This window comes from Staurois parvus, unplaced genomic scaffold (assembly GCF_062004578.1).
Source record: "Staurois parvus isolate SC_StPar_1 unplaced genomic scaffold, SC_StPar_1.0 ptg000154l, whole genome shotgun sequence".
In the NCBI taxonomy this organism is placed as follows: domain Eukaryota; kingdom Metazoa; phylum Chordata; class Amphibia; order Anura; family Ranidae; genus Staurois; species Staurois parvus.
The window spans coordinates 3,980,027-4,000,696 of record NW_028317950.1 but is presented as its reverse complement, the minus strand read 5'-3'; the positions used below and the strand labels follow the sequence as shown (position 1 = coordinate 4,000,696).

At 51.8% G+C, this 20,670-nt stretch overlaps 1 protein-coding gene across 1 annotated transcript in view; it reads right to left on the bottom strand.

Annotated features, from left to right (window-relative positions):
* DUSP9 (dual specificity phosphatase 9) overlaps positions 1–20,670 on the bottom strand; it is a 108,702-nt gene that overhangs the window by 16,125 nt on the left and 71,907 nt on the right. The gene's annotated exons all lie outside the window — the stretch shown is intronic.

Here is a 20,670-nt window from a genome sequence, read left to right as displayed (position 1 = left end):
TTGTTACTTGCACAGACACAGAATTGTTACTTGCACAGACACACAATTGTTACTCAGGGCCACAGAATTCATACTCAGGGACAGACAGAATTGTTACTGAGTGCCAGAGAATTCTTACTCAGGGCCACAGAATTCATACTCAGGGACAGACAGAATTGTTACTCAGGGACAGACAGAATTGTTACTGAGTGCCAGAGAATTGTTACTCAGGGACAGACAGAATTGTTACTGAGTGCCAGAGAATTGTTACTCTCACAGACACAAAATTGTTACTTGCACAGACACAGAATTGTTACTTGCACAGACACACAATTGTTACTCAGGGCCACAGAATTCATACTCAGGGACAGACAGAATTGTTACTGAGTGCCAGAGAATTGTTACTCAGGGACAGACAGAATTGTTACTGAGTGCCAGAGAATTCTTACTCAGGGCCACAGAATTCATTCTCAGGGACAGACAGAATTGTTACTCAGGGACAGACAGAATTGTTACTGAGTGCCAGAGAATTGTTACTCAGGGACAGACAGAATTGTTACTGAGTGCCAGAGAATTGTTACTCAGGGACAGACAGAATTGTTACTGAGTGCCAGAGAATTGTTACTCAGGGACAGACAGAATTGTTACTGAGTGCCAGAGAATTGTTACTCTCACAGACACAAAATTGTTACTTGCACAGACACAGAATTGTTACTTGCACAGACACACAATTGTTACTCAGGGCCACAGAATTCATACTCAGGGACAGACAGAATTGTTACTGAGTGCCAGAGAATTCTTACTCAGGGCCACAGAATTCATACTCAGGGACAGACAGAATTGTTACTCAGGGACAGACAGAATTGTTACTGAGTGCCAGAGAATTGTTACTCAGGGACAGACAGAATTGTTACTGAGTGCCAGAGAATTCTTACTCAGGGACAGACAGAATTGTTACTGAGTGCCAGAGAATTGTTACTCTCACAGACACAAAATTGTTACTTGCACAGACACAGAATTGTTACTCGCACAGAGACAGAATTGTTACTCAGGGCCACAGAATTCATACTCAGGGACAGACAGAATTGTTACTGAGTGCCAGAGAATTGTTACTCAGGGACAGACAGAATTGTTACTGAGTGCCAGAGAATTGTTACTCTCACAGACACAAAATTGTTACTTGCACAGACACAGAATTGTTACTTGCACAGACACACAATTGTTACTCAGGGCCACAGAATTCATACTCAGGGACAGACAGAATTGTTACTGAGTGCCAGAGAATTCTTACTCAGGGCCACAGAATTCATACTCAGGGACAGACAGAATTGTTACTCAGGGACAGACAGAATTGTTACTGAGTGCCAGAGAATTGTTACTCAGGGACAGACAGAATTGTTACTGAGTGCCAGAGAATTGTTACTCTCACAGACACAAAATTGTTACTTGCACAGACACAGAATTGTTACTTGCACAGACACACAATTGTTACTCAGGGCCACAGAATTCATACTCAGGGACAGACAGAATTGTTACTGAGTGCCAGAGAATTGTTACTCAGGGACAGACAGAATTGTTACTGAGTGCCAGAGAATTGTTACTCTCACAGACACAAAATTGTTACTTGCACAGACACAGAATTGTTACTCGCACAGAGACAGAATTGTTACTCAGGGCCACAGAATTCATACTCAGGGACAGACAGAATTGTTACTGAGTGCCAGAGAATTGTTACTCAGGGAAGACAGAATTGTTACTGAGTGCCAGAGAATTGTTACTCAGGGACAGACAGAATTGTTACTGAGTGCCAGAGAATTGTTACTCTCACAGACACAAAATTGTTACTTGCACAGACACAGAATTGTTACTCGCACAGAGACAGAATTGTTACTCAGGGCCACAGAATTCATACTCAGGGACAGACAGAATTGTTACTGAGTGCCAGAGAATTGTTACTCAGGGACAGACAGAATTGTTACTGAGTGCCAGAGAATTGTTACTCTCACAGACACAAAATTGTTACTTGCACAGACACAGAATTGTTACTTGCACAGACACACAATTGTTACTGAGTGCCAGAGAATTGTTACTCAGGGACAGACAGAATTGTTACTGAGTGCCAGAGAATTGTTACTCAGGGACAGACAGAATTGTTACTGAGTGCCAGAGAATTGTTACTCAGGGACAGACAGAATTGTTACTGAGTGCCAGAGAATTGTTACTCGCACAGACACAAAATTGTTACTTGCACAGACACAAAATTGTTACTTGCACAGACACAGAATTGTTACTCGCGCAGACACAGAATTGTTACTCAGGGCCACAGAATTCATACTCAGGGACAGACAGAATTGTTACTGAGTGCCAGAGAATTGTTACTCAGGGACAGACAGAATTGTTACTGAGTGCCAGAGAATTGTTACTCAGGGACAGACAGAATTGTTACTGAGTGCCAGAGAATTGTTACTCAGGGACAGACAGAATTGTTACTGAGTGCCAGAGAATTGTTACTCGCACAGACACAAAATTGTTACTTGCACAGACACAGAATTGTTACTCGCACAGACACAGAATTGTTACTCGCACAGACACAGAATTGTTACTCAGGGCCACAGAATTCATACTCAGGGACAGACAGAATTGTTACTGAGTGCCAGAGAATTGTTACTCAGGGACACCTAATCGTTGAATTAAATAGTATGTCAGACAACATGCAGAGGAGTGGCAGAGGAGGCAATGTTTTAGGAGCGAGCAGACGTGGCAGCAGAGGAAGGGGTCGAGGCAGCAGTATTCGCAGCCAGAGGCCAGTGCTCCCGGTGTCATCCAGCGGTCGTGTCTCCACCGACAACCCTGCCGTCATTGATTGGTTGGCTCGGTCGTCTTCCTCTTCCCAGGTCACCTCTGACACCTACAGCCAACGGTCGGTGGGTACGTCAGACACAACCGTTAGTTGGCATGGCCCGGGACCAAGCCCACTGAAATCACGTGTCCTCTACCTGCCCCTGTCCTTTGCTGTTCCCTCACCAAGCGAAGTATCGCATGCTGTGGGCTCAGCCCCACTGTACAGTGAGGAAGAGCTAACAGAGGGCGGTCAGGAACGGGGGGAGACATCGGCCTTTTCAGCAGCCAAGCGAACAAGTACTGGCGAGGAGAGTGGCTCGGTAGCCGGTCTAGAGACAGGTCTGTCTCCTGACCCAGACGCAGCCGAGGGGGCTAGTAGTGAGGCGGAGACCCTACTTGATGATGAGGAGGTTGATCGCACTTGGCAGCCTCGTCGTCATCAGGCAATTTCTTCCGCATCATCAGGAGAAGAGGGTGGCAGCTTGGCAGCGAGCAAAACAGTCGGTGGGTTGCCCAGGAGACAGCAGCAGGGTCGCATCAGTGTCAGTGGAGCCAAACGTCCACGGAGTAGAGCACCAGCTCCACTGCAGCCTACCACCACGGCCAGTAGTGGTGCCGGTGCGCACGGAGGAAGTAGCAGTCAGCCAGTGAAGAGTAGCGGGGGCAAAGTTTCCTACTCGGTGGTGTGGCAATTTTTCCTCAAGCCGCCCGAGGAAGTAAATGTAGCCGTATGTCGACTATGTGGCCAGAAATGCAAGCGTGGCCAGGGGGCCCATGTTGGGACTACAGCGTTGCGTCAGCATATGCAGCGTCACCATTCGGTGGCCTGGGAAAACCGTGATAAACATACGGCGGTTCTGCCTGCCCCAGCCCCCGCTCCATCACCCGCTCCGTTACTTGCTCCGTCACCCGACGTCGTCAATCGCCCTCTATCAGCCAGTCAAGGCTCCAACACCTCTGCTGAGGGGAGTTGTCACTCATTGGCATCTTCCGCTCGTTCAGATGCTCCTTCTCCTGCTACTCCTCTTCTCGGATTCCGTCAACAGTCTTTCTTGGAATCCGTATCCAAGAGACAACAGTTTGCGAGCACGCACCCGACGGTGCAAAAGCTGAACGTCCTCCTGTCCAAGTTGCTGGTGCTGCAGTCCCTCCCTTTCCAACTGGTGGACTCAGCACCTTTCCGAGAAATGATGGCTTGTGCCGCGCCGCGGTGGAGAGTGCCAAGCCGTCATTTCTTTGCCCAAAAGGCAGTGCCAGCCCTGCATTCACATGTAGAAGAGATGGTGGGCCAGTCTTTGAGCATGTCGGTCTCTGCCAAAGTGCACGGCAGCGCCGACGTGTGGAGCTGTAACTACGGTCAGGGACAGTACATGTCATTTACGGCCCACTGGGTGAACGTGGTGCCGGCACAGCCGCACCAGCAACTTGGACAGGTCACGACGCTTTTGCCTCCACGTTTGCACGTCCTTGGTCCAGCAAGCATGTCCGCCTCTACCACCTCTTTTTCCGCCGTGTCCTCAGCCGCCACCCCCGTGCCAAGTCCCATTACCCGACCGGCATATCACATGTGCAGGGCGCAACGGTGTCACGCTGTGCTGCACCTGGTATGCCTTGGCGAACGTAGTCACACAGGGGAGGAACTGCTGAGTGTAATGAACAGAGAAATCGACAGATGGCTGTCTCCGCGCAAACTAAAAATCGGAACCATGTTGACTGACAACGGAAAGAACATGGTGTCTGCTCTGCGTCAAGGAAGGTTGTGCCATGCGCCATGCATGGCTCACGTGTTCAATCTGGTTGTCAAGCGGTTCCTAAAATCCACCATCCCACTGCAAGACATCCTTAAAATGTCACGTAAACTGTGCATGCATTTCAGCCATTCCTACACCGCAAAGAACACCCTCATTGAGCTGCAGCGGCAGAACGGAATTCCACAGCATCGCCTGATCTGCGACGTTGCAACAAGGTGGAATTCAACCCTACACATGTTAGACCACCTTTACGAGCAGCGAAAGGCCATCACCGATTTCCTGATGTTACAAGCGGATAAAGGTACTCCCCTGTGTAACTTAGATGTCAGCCATTGGCAGCTCATGCGTGACACCTGCCGCTTGCTCAGGCCCTTTGAGGAGGCCACGCTATTCGTGAGTCGGCAGGACTATGGGATGAACGACGTCATTCCTCTGTTGCACGTCCTGGAACAAATGCTGTTAACAATGGCTGGTCAGGGTGCGGTAGACGTGGCGCACAGATCTCAACGCCACATGACCCCTGTGGGGGCAGGACAGGAAGAAGAGGAGGAGGTAGAGGAGGACATTTGTGCTCAGGAATTATTGAGTGAAATGGGTGGTTTTTCCACTCAGCGGACAGGAGTGGAGGAGCAGGAGCATCTGGTAGAGGAGGAGGAGGAGGAGACAGAGGACCCAGACGCACCGTGGCAGTATGCTGTGGAGATGGAGGCAGGGAGTCCCTCGCATTCCTTGGCACAAATGGCCCATAGCATGCTCGGTTGCTTGCGTAGCGACAGCCGAATAATAACCATCAGACAGAGGGATGACTTTTGGCTGTCCACCTTGTTGGACCCTCGCTACCGGTCCAAAATGGTGGCCTTTTTCACACCTGCTGAGAGGGAGGCCAAAATTACGTACTATAAAAACCACCTATGTAGTCAGTTGGTCTCTGCCTTTGTGCGCCATCGTCCATCCTCAGACACTGTGGGCCCTGTGCGCTCGCGTTCCGCTGGCATGGCAGCAGGGGAGGGGTGGGGTGGTAGGAGCAGTGGCAGCTCCACCAGCAGCGGCTGCCTCAGTCTGCAGTCGATGATGAGTAGCTTTCTTCACCAGCGCAGTGAGGAAACTACTAACCAGCCGCAGCAGCAGCAGCAGCATCAGGTGGACCTGGAGCAGGAGCTCAAACAACAGGCTTGGGCCTACTTGGACAGCACCCTGCCAACCGAGGTAGACAATCCCCTTGACTACTGGGCAACGAAACTTGACCTTTGGCCCCAACTAGCTGAATTTGCCCTTGAAAGGCTGTCATGCCCGGCCAGTAGCGTGGCATCGGAGCGCGTGTTTAGTGCGGCAGGAGGTATTGTAACTCCGCGGAGGACACGACTGTCCACCCAAAGTGTGGAGAGACTCACGTTTGTGAAAATGAATCAGGCGTGGATTAGTCTGGATTTCAAACCACCAGTTCCTGACACAACTGACTAAATCCGCCATGAATCATGCCTCAAACATGTGCCACTTTCAGGTCTCCTCACACTGCTGGTGTGTTGAATTTTTTGACATAGGGTGCTGGCAGATTACGGGCCTCCTATAGCTGCTGCAGGCCCCTAATCTGCCATAGGCCCCTATATACCACCTCCTCCTGCTGCTGCCAGGTCCAGAGTCTCTCATGGGTCCCTGTACGGCCTCCCATTGCTGCTGTCTCCATCGCCACACTCTGCTGCCATGTGCCACTTTCAGGTCTCTTCACACTGCTGGTGTGTTAAATTTTTTGACATAGGGTGCAGGCAGATTACGGGCCTCACATAGCTGCTGCCAGGCCCCTAATCTGCCATGGGCCCCTATATACCACCTCCTCCTGCTGCTGCCAGGTCCAGAGTCTCTCATGGGTCCCTGTACGGCCTCCCATTGCTGCTGTCTCCATCGCCACACTCTGCTGCCATGTGCCACTTTCAGGTCTCTTCACACTGCTGGTGTGTTAAATTTTTTGACATAGGGTGCTGCAAGATAACGGGCCTCACATAGCTGCTGCCAGGCCCCTAATCAGCCATGGGCCCCTATACCGCCTCCTCCTGCTGCTGCCAGGTCCAGAGTCTCTCATGCCATGTGCCACTTTCAGGTCTCTTCACACTGCTGGTGTGTTAAATTTTTTGACATAGGGTGCAGGCAGATTACGGGCCTCACATAGCTGCTGCCAGGCCCCTAATCTGCCATGGGCCCCTATATACCGCCTCCTCATGCTGCTGCCAGGTCCAGAGTCTCTCATGGGTCCCTGTACGGCCTCCCATTGCTGCTTTCTCCATCGCCACACTCTGCTGCCATGTGCCACTTTCAGGTCTCTTCACACTGCTGGTGTGTTAAATTTTTTGACATAGGGTGCAGGCAGATTACGGGCCTCACATAGCTGCTGCCAGGCCCCTAATCTGCCATGGGCCCCTATATACCGCCTCCTCATGCTGCTGCCAAGTCCAGAGTCTGTCATGGTCCCTGTACGGCCTCCCATTGCTGCTGTCTCCATCGCCACACTCTGCTGCCATGTGCCACTTTCAGGTCTCTTCACACTGCTGGTGTGTTAAATTTTTTGACATAGGGTGCAGGCAGATTACGGGCCTCACATAGCTGCTGCCAGGCCCCTAATCTGCCATGGGCCCCTATATACCGCCTCCTCATGCTGCTGCCAAGTCCAGAGTCTGTCATGGTCCCTGTACGGCCTCCCATTGCTGCTGTCTCCATCGCCACACTCTGCTGCCATGTGCCACTTTCAGGTCTCTTCACACTGCTGGTGTGTTTAATTTTTTGACATAGGGTGCAGGCAGATTACGGGCCTCACATAGCTGCTGCCAGGCCCCTAATCTGCCATGGGCCCCTATATACCGCCTCCTCATGCTGCTGCCAAGTCCAGAGTCTGTCATGGTCCCTGTACGGCCTCCCATTGCTGCTGTCTCCATCGCCACACTCTGCTGCCATGTGCCACTTTCAGGTCTCTTCACACTGCTGGTGTGTTAAATTTTTTGACATAGGGTGCAGGCAGATTACGGGCCTCACATAGCTGCTGCCAGGCCCCTAATCTGCCATGGGCCCCTATATACCGCCTCCTCATGCTGCTGCCAAGTCCAGAGTCTGTCATGGTCCCTGTACGGCCTCCCATTGCTGCTGTCTCCATCGCCACACTCTGCCATGTGCCACTTTCAGGTCTCTTCACACTGCTGGTGTGTTAAATTTTTTGACATAGGGTGCAGGCAGATTACGGGCCTCACATAGCTGCTGCCAGGCCCCTAATCTGCCATGGGCCCCTATATACCGCCTCCTCATGCTGCTGCCAAGTCCAGAGTCTGTCATGGTCCCTGTACGGCCTCCCATTGCTGCTGTCTCCATCGCCACACTCTGCTGCCATGTGCCACTTTCAGGTCTCTTCACACTGCTGGTGTGTTTAATTTTTTGACATAGGGTGCAGGCAGATTACGGGCCTCACATAGCTGCTGCCAGGCCCCTAATCTGCCATGGGCCCCTATATACCGCCTCCTCATGCTGCTGCCAAGTCCAGAGTCTGTCATGGTCCCTGTACGGCCTCCCATTGCTGCTGTCTCCATCGCCACACTCTGCTGCCATGTGCCACTTTCAGGTCTCTTCACACTGCTGGTGTGTTTAATTTTTTGACATAGGGTGCAGGCAGATTACGGGCCTCACATAGCTGCTGCCAGGCCCCTAATCTGCCATGGGCCCCTATATACCGCCTCCTCATGCTGCTGCCAAGTCCAGAGTCTGTCATGGTCCCTGTACGGCCTCCCATTGCTGCTGTCTCCATCGCCACACTCTGCTGCCATGTGCCACTTTCAGGTCTCTTCACACTGCTGGTGTGTTTAATTTTTTGACATAGGGTGCAGGCAGATTACGGGCCTCACATAGCTGCTGCCAGGCCCCTAATCTGCCATGGGCCCCTATATACCGCCTCCTCATGCTGCTGCCAAGTCCAGAGTCTGTCATGGTCCCTGTACGGCCTCCCATTGCTGCTGTCTCCATCGCCACACTCTGCTGCCATGTGCCACTTTCAGGTCTCTTCACACTGCTGGTGTGTTAAATTTTTTGACATAGGGTGCAGGCAGATTACGGGCCTCACATAGCTGCTGCCAGGCCCCTAATCTGCCATAGGCCCCTATATACCGCCTCCTCATGCTGCTGCCAAGTCCAGAGTCTGTCATGGTCCCTGTACGGCCTCCCATTGCTGCTGTCTCCATCGCCACACTCTGCTGCCATGTGCCACTTTCAGGTCTCTTCACACTGCTGGTGTGTTAAATTTTTTGACATAGGGTGCAGGCAGATTACGGGCCTCACATAGCTGCTGCCAGGCCCCTAATCTGCCATGGGCCCCTATATACCACCTCCTCCTGCTGCTGCCAGGTCCAGAGTCTCTCATGGGTCCCTGTACGGCCTCCCATTGCTGCTGTCTCCATCGCCACACTCTGCTGCCATGTGCCACTTTCAGGTCTCTTCACACTGCTGGTGTGTTAAATTTTTTGACATAGGGTGCTGCAAGATAACGGGCCTCACATAGCTGCTGCCAGGCCCCTAATCAGCCATGGGCCCCTATACCGCCTCCTCCTGCTGCTGCCAGGTCCAGAGTCTCTCATGCCATGTGCCACTTTCAGGTCTCTTCACACTGCTGGTGTGTTTAATTTTTTGACATAGGGTGCAGGCAGATTACGGGCCTCACATAGCTGCTGCCAGGCCCCTAATCTGCCATGGGCCCCTATATACCGCCTCCTCATGCTGCTGCCAAGTCCAGAGTCTGTCATGGTCCCTGTACGGCCTCCCATTGCTGCTGTCTCCATCGCCACACTCTGCTGCCATGTGCCACTTTCAGGTCTCTTCACACTGCTGGTGTGTTAAATTTTTTGACATAGGGTGCAGGCAGATTACGGGCCTCACATAGCTGCTGCCAGGCCCCTAATCTGCCATGGGCCCCTATATACCGCCTCCTCATGCTGCTGCCAAGTCCAGAGTCTGTCATGGTCCCTGTACGGCCTCCCATTGCTGCTGTCTCCATCGCCACACTCTGCTGCCATGTGCCACTTTCAGGTCTCTTCACACTGCTGGTGTGTTTAATTTTTTGACATAGGGTGCAGGCAGATTACGGGCCTCACATAGCTGCTGCCAGGCCCCTAATCTGCCATGGGCCCCTATATACCGCCTCCTCATGCTGCTGCCAAGTCCAGAGTCTGTCATGGTCCCTGTACGGCCTCCCATTGCTGCTGTCTCCATCGCCACACTCTGCTGCCATGTGCCACTTTCAGGTCTCTTCACACTGCTGGTGTGTTAAATTTTTTGACATAGGGTGCAGGCAGATTACGGGCCTCACATAGCTGCTGCCAGGCCCCTAATCTGCCATGGGCCCCTATATACCGCCTCCTCATGCTGCTGCCAAGTCCAGAGTCTGTCATGGTCCCTGTACGGCCTCCCATTGCTGCTGTCTCCATCGCCACACTCTGCCATGTGCCACTTTCAGGTCTCTTCACACTGCTGGTGTGTTAAATTTTTTGACATAGGGTGCAGGCAGATTACGGGCCTCACATAGCTGCTGCCAGGCCCCTAATCTGCCATGGGCCCCTATATACCGCCTCCTCATGCTGCTGCCAAGTCCAGAGTCTGTCATGGTCCCTGTACGGCCTCCCATTGCTGCTGTCTCCATCGCCACACTCTGCTGCCATGTGCCACTTTCAGGTCTCTTCACACTGCTGGTGTGTTTAATTTTTTGACATAGGGTGCAGGCAGATTACGGGCCTCACATAGCTGCTGCCAGGCCCCTAATCTGCCATGGGCCCCTATATACCGCCTCCTCATGCTGCTGCCAAGTCCAGAGTCTGTCATGGTCCCTGTACGGCCTCCCATTGCTGCTGTCTCCATCGCCACACTCTGCTGCCATGTGCCACTTTCAGGTCTCTTCACACTGCTGGTGTGTTTAATTTTTTGACATAGGGTGCAGGCAGATTACGGGCCTCACATAGCTGCTGCCAGGCCCCTAATCTGCCATGGGCCCCTATATACCGCCTCCTCATGCTGCTGCCAAGTCCAGAGTCTGTCATGGTCCCTGTACGGCCTCCCATTGCTGCTGTCTCCATCGCCACACTCTGCTGCCATGTGCCACTTTCAGGTCTCTTCACACTGCTGGTGTGTTTAATTTTTTGACATAGGGTGCAGGCAGATTACGGGCCTCACATAGCTGCTGCCAGGCCCCTAATCTGCCATGGGCCCCTATATACCGCCTCCTCATGCTGCTGCCAAGTCCAGAGTCTGTCATGGTCCCTGTACGGCCTCCCATTGCTGCTGTCTCCATCGCCACACTCTGCTGCCATGTGCCACTTTCAGGTCTCTTCACACTGCTGGTGTGTTTAATTTTTTGACATAGGGTGCAGGCAGATTACGGGCCTCACATAGCTGCTGCCAGGCCCCTAATCTGCCATGGGCCCCTATATACCGCCTCCTCATGCTGCTGCCAAGTCCAGAGTCTGTCATGGTCCCTGTACGGCCTCCCATTGCTGCTGTCTCCATCGCCACACTCTGCTGCCATGTGCCACTTTCAGGTCTCTTCACACTGCTGGTGTGTTAAATTTTTTGACATAGGGTGCAGGCAGATTACGGGCCTCACATAGCTGCTGCCAGGCCCCTAATCTGCCATAGGCCCCTATATACCGCCTCCTCATGCTGCTGCCAAGTCCAGAGTCTGTCATGGTCCCTGTACGGCCTCCCATTGCTGCTGTCTCCATCGCCACACTCTGCTGCCATGTGCCACTTTCAGGTCTCTTCACACTGCTGGTGTGTTAAATTTTTTGACATAGGGTGCAGGCAGATTACGGGCCTCACATAGCTGCTGCCAGGCCCCTAATCTGCCATGGGCCCCTATATACCACCTCCTCCTGCTGCTGCCAGGTCCAGAGTCTCTCATGGGTCCCTGTACGGCCTCCCATTGCTGCTGTCTCCATCGCCACACTCTGCTGCCATGTGCCACTTTCAGGTCTCTTCACACTGCTGGTGTGTTAAATTTTTTGACATAGGGTGCTGCAAGATAACGGGCCTCACATAGCTGCTGCCAGGCCCCTAATCAGCCATGGGCCCCTATACCGCCTCCTCCTGCTGCTGCCAGGTCCAGAGTCTCTCATGCCATGTGCCACTTTCAGGTCTCTTCACACTGCTGGTGTGTTTAATTTTTTGACATAGGGTGCAGGCAGATTACGGGCCTCACATAGCTGCTGCCAGGCCCCTAATCTGCCATGGGCCCCTATATACCGCCTCCTCATGCTGCTGCCAAGTCCAGAGTCTGTCATGGTCCCTGTACGGCCTCCCATTGCTGCTGTCTCCATCGCCACACTCTGCTGCCATGTGCCACTTTCAGGTCTCTTCACACTGCTGGTGTGTTAAATTTTTTGACATAGGGTGCAGGCAGATTACGGGCCTCACATAGCTGCTGCCAGGCCCCTAATCTGCCATGGGCCCCTATATACCGCCTCCTCATGCTGCTGCCAAGTCCAGAGTCTGTCATGGTCCCTGTACGGCCTCCCATTGCTGCTGTCTCCATCGCCACACTCTGCTGCCATGTGCCACTTTCAGGTCTCTTCACACTGCTGGTGTGTTAAATTTTTTGACATAGGGTGCAGGCAGATTACGGGCCTCACATAGCTGCTGCCAGGCCCCTAATCTGCCATAGGCCCCTATATACCGCCTCCTCATGCTGCTGCCAAGTCCAGAGTCTGTCATGGTCCCTGTACGGCCTCCCATTGCTGCTGTCTCCATCGCCACACTCTGCTGCCATGTGCCACTTTCAGGTCTCTTCACACTGCTGGTGTGTTAAATTTTTTGACATAGGGTGCAGGCAGATTACGGGCCTCACATAGCTGCTGCCAGGCCCCTAATCTGCCATGGGCCCCTATATACCACCTCCTCCTGCTGCTGCCAGGTCCAGAGTCTCTCATGGGTCCCTGTACGGCCTCCCATTGCTGCTGTCTCCATCGCCACACTCTGCTGCCATGTGCCACTTTCAGGTCTCTTCACACTGCTGGTGTGTTAAATTTTTTGACATAGGGTGCTGCAAGATAACGGGCCTCACATAGCTGCTGCCAGGCCCCTAATCAGCCATGGGCCCCTATACCGCCTCCTCCTGCTGCTGCCAGGTCCAGAGTCTCTCATGCCATGTGCCACTTTCAGGTCTCTTCACACTGCTGGTGTGTTTAATTTTTTGACATAGGGTGCAGGCAGATTACGGGCCTCACATAGCTGCTGCCAGGCCCCTAATCTGCCATGGGCCCCTATATACCGCCTCCTCATGCTGCTGCCAAGTCCAGAGTCTGTCATGGTCCCTGTACGGCCTCCCATTGCTGCTGTCTCCATCGCCACACTCTGCTGCCATGTGCCACTTTCAGGTCTCTTCACACTGCTGGTGTGTTAAATTTTTTGACATAGGGTGCAGGCAGATTACGGGCCTCACATAGCTGCTGCCAGGCCCCTAATCTGCCATGGGCCCCTATATACCGCCTCCTCATGCTGCTGCCAAGTCCAGAGTCTGTCATGGTCCCTGTACGGCCTCCCATTGCTGCTGTCTCCATCGCCACACTCTGCCATGTGCCACTTTCAGGTCTCTTCACACTGCTGGTGTGTTTAATTTTTTGACATAGGGTGCAGGCAGATTACGGGCCTCACATAGCTGCTGCCAGGCCCCTAATCTGCCATAGGCCCCTATATACCGCCTCCTCATGCTGCTGCCAGGTCCAGAGTCTCTCATGGGTCCCTGTACGGCCTCCCATTGCTGCTTTCTCCATCGCCACACTCTGCCATGTGCCACTTTCAGGTCTCCTCACACACTGCTGGTGTGTTGAATTTTTTGACATAGGGTGCTGGCAGATTACGGGCCTCCCATAGCTGCTGCCAGGCCCCTAATCTGCCATGGGCCCCTATATACCGCCTCCTCATGCTGCTGCCAAGTCCAGAGTCTGTCATGGGTCCCTGTACGGCCTCCCATTGCTGCTGTCTCCATCGCCACACTCTGCCATGTGCCACTTTCAGGTCTCCTCACACACTGCTGGTGTGTAGAATTTTTTGACATAGGGTGCTGGCAGATTACGGGCCTCCCATAGCTGCTGCCAGGCCCCTAATCTGCCATGGGCCCCTATATACCGCCTCCTCATGCTGCTGCCAAGTCCAGAGTCTGTCATGGGTCCCTGTACGGCCTCCCATTGCTGCTGTCTCCATCGCCACACTCTGCCATGTGCCACTTTCAGGTCTCCTCACACTGCTGGTGTGTTGAATTTTTTGACATAGGGTGCTGGCAGATTACGGGCCTCCTATAGCTGCTGCCAGGCCCCTAATCTGCCATGGGCCCCTATATACCGCCTCCTCATGCTGCTGCCAAGTTCAGAGTCTGTCATGGGTCCCTGTACGGCCTCCCATTGCTGCTGTCTCCATCGCCACACTCTGCCATGTGCCACTTTCAGGTCTCCTCACACTGCTGGTGTGTTGAATTTTTTGACATAGGGTGCTGGCAGATTACGGGCCTCCTATAGCTGCTGCCAGGCCCCTAATCTGCCATAAGCCCCTATATACCGCCTCCTCATGCTGCTGCCAAGTCCAGAGTCTGTCATGGGTCCCTGTACGGCCTCCCATTGCTGCTGTCTCCATCGCCACACTCTGCCATGTGCCACTTTCAGGTCTCCTCACACACTGCTGGTGTGTTGAATTTTTTGACATAGGGTGCTGGCAGATTACGGGCCTCCTATAGCTGCTGCCAGGCCCCTAATCTGCCGTAGGCCCCTATATACCGCCTCCTCATGCTGCTGCCAGGTCCAGAGTCTCTCATGGGTCCCTGTACGGCCTCCCATTGCTGCTGTCTCCATCGCCACACTCTGCCATGTGCCACTTTCAGGTCTCCTCACACTGCTGGTGTGTTCCATTTTTTGTCATAGGGTGCTGGCAGATTATGGGCCTCCCATAACTGCTGCCAGGCCCCTAATCTGCCATGGGCCCCTATACCGACTCCTCATGCTGTGACGTTGCAACAAGGTGGAATTCAACCCTACATATGTTAGACCGCCTTTACGAACAGCAAAAGGCCATCACAGATTTCCTGATGTTAAAAGCAGATAAAGGTACTCCCTGTGTAACTTAGATGTCAGCCATTGGCAGCTCATGCGTGACACCTGCGCTTGCTCAGGCCCTTTGAGGAGGCCACGCTATTCGTGAGTCGGCAGGACTATGGGATGAACGACGTCATTCCTCTGTTGCACGTCCTGGAACAAATGCTGTTAACAATGGCTGGTCAGGGTGCGGTAGACGTGGCGCACAGATCTCAACGCCACATGGCCCCTGTGGGGGCAGGACTGGAAGAAGAGGAGGAGGTAGAGGAGGACATTGGTGCTCAGGAATTATTGAGTGAAATGGGTGGTTTTTCCACTCAGCGGACAGGAGTGGAGGAGCAGGAGCATCTGGTAGAGGAGGAGGAAGAGGAGACAGAGGACCTAGACGCACCGTGGCAGTATGCTGTGGAGATGGAGGCAGGGAGTCCCTCGCATTCCTTGGCACAAATGGCCCATAGCATGCTCGGTTGCTTGCGTAGCGACAGCCGAATAATAACCATCAGACAGAGGGATGACTTTTGGCTGTCCACCTTGTTGGACCCTCGCTACCGTTCAAAAATGGTGGCCTTTTTCACACCTGCTGAGAGGGAGGCCAAAATAACGTACTATAAAAAACACCTATGTAGTCAGCTGGTCTCTGCCTGTCTGCGCCAACGTCCATCCTCAGACACTGTGGGCCCTGTGCGCTCGTGTTCCGCTGCCATGGCAGCAGGGGAGGGGTGGGGTGGTAGGAGCAGTGGCAGCTCCACCAGCAGCGGCTGCCTCAGTCTGCAGTCGATGATGAGTAGCTTTCTTCACCAGCGCAGTGAGGAAACTACTAACCAGCCGCAGCAGCAGCAGCAGCATCAGGTGGACCTGGAGCAGGACCTCAAACAACAGGCTTAGGCCTACTTGGACAGCACCCTGCCAACCGAGGTAGACAATCCCCTTGACTACTGGGCAACGAAACTTGACCTTTGGCCCCAACTAGCTGAATTTGCCCTTGAAAGGCTGTCATGCCCGGCCAGTAGCGTGGCATCGGAGCGCGTGTTTAGTGCGGCAGGAGGTATTGCAACTCCGCGGAGGACACGACTGTCCACCCAAAGTGTGGAGAGACTCACGTTTGTGAAAATGAATCAGGCGTGGATTAGTCTGGATTTCAAACCACCAGTTCCTGACACAACTGACTAAATCCGCCATGAATCATGCCCCAAACATGTGCCACTTTCAGGTCTCCTCACACTGCTGGTGTGTTCCATTTTTTGTCATAGGGTGCTGGCAGATTACGGGCCTCCCATAGCTGCTGCCAGGCCCCTAATCTGCCATGGGCCCCTATACCGCCTCCTCATGCTGCTGCCAAGTCCAGAGTCTCTCATGGGTCCCTGTACGGCCTCCCATTGCTGCTGCCTCCATCGCCACACTCTGCCATGTGCCACTTTCAGGTCTCCTCACACTGCTGGTGTGTTCCATTTTTTGTCATAGGGTGCTGGCAGATTACGGGCCTCCCATAGCTGCTGCCAGGCCCCTAATCTGCCATGGGCCCCTATACCGCCTCCTCATGCTGCTGCCAGGTCCAGAGTCTCTCATGGGTCCCTGTACGGCCTCCCATTGCTGCTGTCTCCATCGCCACACTCTGCCATGTGCCACTTTCAGGTCTCCTCACACTGCTGGTGGGTTCCATTTTTTGTCATAGGGTGCTGGCAGATTACGGGCCTCCCATAGCTGCTGCCAGGCCCGTAATCTGCCATGGGCCCCCGTACCGACTCCTCATGCTGCTGCCAGGCCCGTAATCTGTCATGGGCCACTGTTGTCGCTTGTTGGCATATTCCGCTCGTTCAGATGCTCCTTCTCCTGCTACTCCTCTTCACGGATTCCGTCAGCAGTCTTTCTTGGAATCCGTTTCCAAGAGACAACAGTTTGCGAGCACGCACCCGACGGTGCAGAAGCTGAACGTCCTCCTGTCCAAGTTGCTGCTGCCAGGCTCGTAATCTGTCATGCGCCCCTGTACCGCCTCCTCATGCTGCTGCCAGGTCCAGAGTGTGTCATGGGCCCCCGTACCGACTCCTCATGCTGCTGCCAGGCCCGTAATCTGTCATGGGCCCCTGTACCGCCTCCCCATGCTGCTGCCAGGTCCAGAGTGTGTCATGGGTCCCTGTACGGCCTCCCATTGCTGCTGCCAGGCCCGTAATCTGCCATGGGCCCCTGTACCGACTCCTCATGCTGCTGCCAGGCCCGTAATCTGTCATGGGCCCCTGTACCGCCTCCTCATGCTGCTGCCAGGTCCAGAGTGTGTCATGGGTCCCTGTACGGCCTCCCATTGCTGCTGTCTCTATCGCCACACTCTGCCATGTGCCACTTTCAGGTCTCCTCACACTGCTGGTGGTTTCCATTTTTGTCATAGGGTGCTGTATGGCCTCCCATTGCTGCTGCCTCCACCGCCACACTGTGGCTCCACACTCTGGTTTTGGCCCCGTGACTGCCCAAATGAGTGAAGTGTGCGGTGATTCTAAGATCGACGGCACTCATCTGCATGTCATACTGACTGACAGTATTATTTCTCTTCCCCAGCAGACTCCAAGGGCATTTAAATTAAAGGTACAGTGTTCTGCACTAATATTAAGTCTCTCTGAAGCCTAGAAACACCCTTTTTTAAGTTAAATTCACAGCGAATTTATTCGACTCGAATCGAATATTGTCCACGAATTCGCCGAATCAGTCGAATCGAATTTTTCATTTCTTCGCTCATCTCTACTCATTATGTACAGAGGCATTTAAAGAGACCCTGTACCAAATAACAAACTAGCAAAGAATGTTAAACCATAAAGAAAAGATAATATATAACACCTGGGAGTGTTGGATTCCTGGTTCCCCATTAAGCGCTGTGGCTCCTTTCACCATCCCCTACATCCCTGCAGCACACAGTAATAACCTATAGCGGCTGAAGGAGTCCAACCTTGACAGAGGACCAGACATTCAAACACTCCCAGAAATGTGTCATAAGAGAATTCCCTGACCTCTGTAGCTCTTGAGGAGTATGAAGATCAACTGCACAAGTGGTGTGACAAATATGCATATTATCTTCTCTTTACAGGGTAACATTCTTTGCTATCTTCTCATTTTGTGAGAGAGTCGCTTTAAAGTGAACCTGTGAGGATAAACAAATGGGTGTAGGGTGTAAATGATGTCATGTTGATGGAGCCTTCACTACTTAGTCAGTCACTGACCTGGAACAAACATGCAGGTTAAGAAGCCTGCACCATTACGAACAAGGCATCAGTGCCAGCTCTCATATTTCTATTGTCACAGGTTTGCTTTAACTTTAACTTTCTTGCCAAACACACCTGCAAGTAAATAATTTTTTTTTCCAGGCTGGTAATAGGTTTAACTGAATCCTATGCCTTTAAAGCTCTCTGTATGTCGACAGTTCAGTAAATACCCGAGGTCTATTTGCAAAGGGTTGTCAGCAGAGATGAGTTAATTGATCTGAGATTCGTGCAGACTTGCCATGAATATTATGCAATATACAGTGAATCATGTAATTCCTGCATCCAGTCAACCAGTATTCATGAATTGAAAAGTCCAAGTGAATAGTGTGAAATGTGAATATTCAAGAGCATTAGAGAATTGCATTTCACTAGAAAGGGTCAAATGTTTGCAGTCTGCCTGATTCACAGATTTACTTGCTCATCTTTAGGTCAATCAAGAAAGAAATGGAACAGAATATAAGCAGCTGGGTCACAATAAGGCATGCCTCTCCAATTGATTTTTTTTCTGCTATGAATACAAGTGGTATTTATAAGTCAGATATGTACAGTATATATAGCTTTTTGTATCGCATTTTGTAAAATGCTCTTCTTAGGCCAGTCATTGCAATAACAATATGACAACCTATGAGAACCAAGACAGACATCCAATGGCCTCTATTGTCAATGAAAAGTCTCTGAAGCAGGATACTTTATAAGGGCAGTATGAGGTTGGGGGTCAATCTCTTAAACATGTCTTAGAATCAGAGCAGATACTGGCGAGGGCAGGAAGGGCAGCTCCTCTTGGGACAATGTCTTGGTTGGGTTATGTGTTGGGGGGGCACGTTGTGAGGCAGCAACCCATAGAATAATTTCAACCAAACTGATAGCCTACCCTCACCACTTTCATCCTTGCTGCCTTGGGGCTGCCCAAGCAGAGCAGCAGAGATGTCTCCGGTGGTGAAATCCATTGTTTGTAGTTAAGGGTATGCTGTCAAAAATGGGGACCGGCGCTGGGGCAAAGGAACATTGGGGGCACCCACATCATGGAGGGGGGGGGGGGGCACAGTTTGGTATGTTCACCTTGGGCACTGGAATACTTGTCTGGCCCTCAAAATACAGGCATGTACATATGTGCCTGGGATAATGGGTTGGTGAAATGGTCTTTTGGAGATTGTTTCCTAAAGCCAATCATCTTTAAAAAACAATCTTCAGAAGTCCTTTTCACCAGCCCTACATGCTTGTATTCTAATGCATGTTTCCGTAATTGACACCCCTATACCAATTAAAAAAGTTTCGACTTCCAGAGATTTTTCAGTGATGATAAAAACGCTAGGCAATTCAATGACAATGTTTTGTACCAAGGAGAAACACAATGTATTTACTTCACCCCAAAGTCGAGAGAGGACTATTTATCATTATCTAACTGTGTGTCCTCATCAAACAACAATCCCAATAACACCACAGAGTGGAGTAATGTAAAAATAGCTCTCAGACAAAGGCAATAAGTGGCGGGGAAAAGGGAGGAGGGACATCCATTAAGGTAACCTTATCCGGGAGGCAGCTAGATGCCAGACACAAGGTCATTCTCAAAGACATGCACACACAAACGTGTCCTTAATTTGCCCAGTTAGACATGAGGATTGTTTATACTTTGAATTTACTGTCACTACTATGTGACCAGTGTGATAGCTTATTTGTCATCCATTCTTAGAGAACCAGACTATTATCAGTTATCTATTAATATGAATATACTGTATCTTGGAATATGATCTTTAGATTGTAAGCTCCCAGGAGCAGAGGCCCCTCTAAAGCCGCCCATAGATGAGTCGATTTTCTTTCCTTCCACCATAGGTGGAAGCTGTGTAGCTTGAGGACAGCTGCTATTTAGCCAGGAGGCTGTTTTGCTTTAAATGCAGTGTGAAACTGAAACTCTTGCATGGGAAAACCTGATGTAGGGGACTTTATTTTAACATAAAAGTGGGCCTTCAAGCCTTGAAAAGGCACTTCCTGGTTGGTGTGAACTCCTGTGGCCCTCGACCCCAAACCAGAGAAGCACTCTTCTATTATATCCTGCGGGTTTAGTGCACTTTCTAAAAGTGCGCCAAAACTCCTAAATGCAGATGTCTATGGCAAAGCGCAGCTAATGCACAGAAAAGCCACAGGTACACTGTGCTGCACCTGCAGTATAGGTAAACCACAGTGTGTGAAAGCAGCCTTATAGGGGGGCTCAGGACGGTAAGGGTTCTTTTACATTTGCAGTTGGGGGAGGGGGGTAAAACCCCATAGTTGAGATGTGTCTTTACCAAAAATTCCCAACCACTTGTGTAGCATCAGGGGTCACAAGGGTGGCCCCCGCCCCTGCTCCAGGGGGCCCATGCGGTCTCCCTGTCACATTCTGTTTTACAGAATATCAGAAGGGATGGCATATACAGGAACCGATCCTTTCCATTTTTTGCATGCAACCGCTGAAATCTGGCTTCTCCTCCTCTCCCTCTTGCCAGAATTCATTGGCTGCAGAAAGAAAATGTTCATTATGCTATTCAAAATAAAAAATTCAAACTTCTGAAGCATTTTATTCCACTGTTGCCCGCGGCCTCTTACCAAATCACTTCAATGACCCTCGCTCTTCGAAATGATGAGCACACCTGCCCTAGGAGGACCTGGTCCTACTGTTAGCAATGTGGCCTCCTTGGCACCTATCTACCATGGGAATAAATAGTACTGGTTTCTTGTGTAAAGGTTTGGGGTAATACAGGCAATGGGGTCAATATAAGGGAAGAG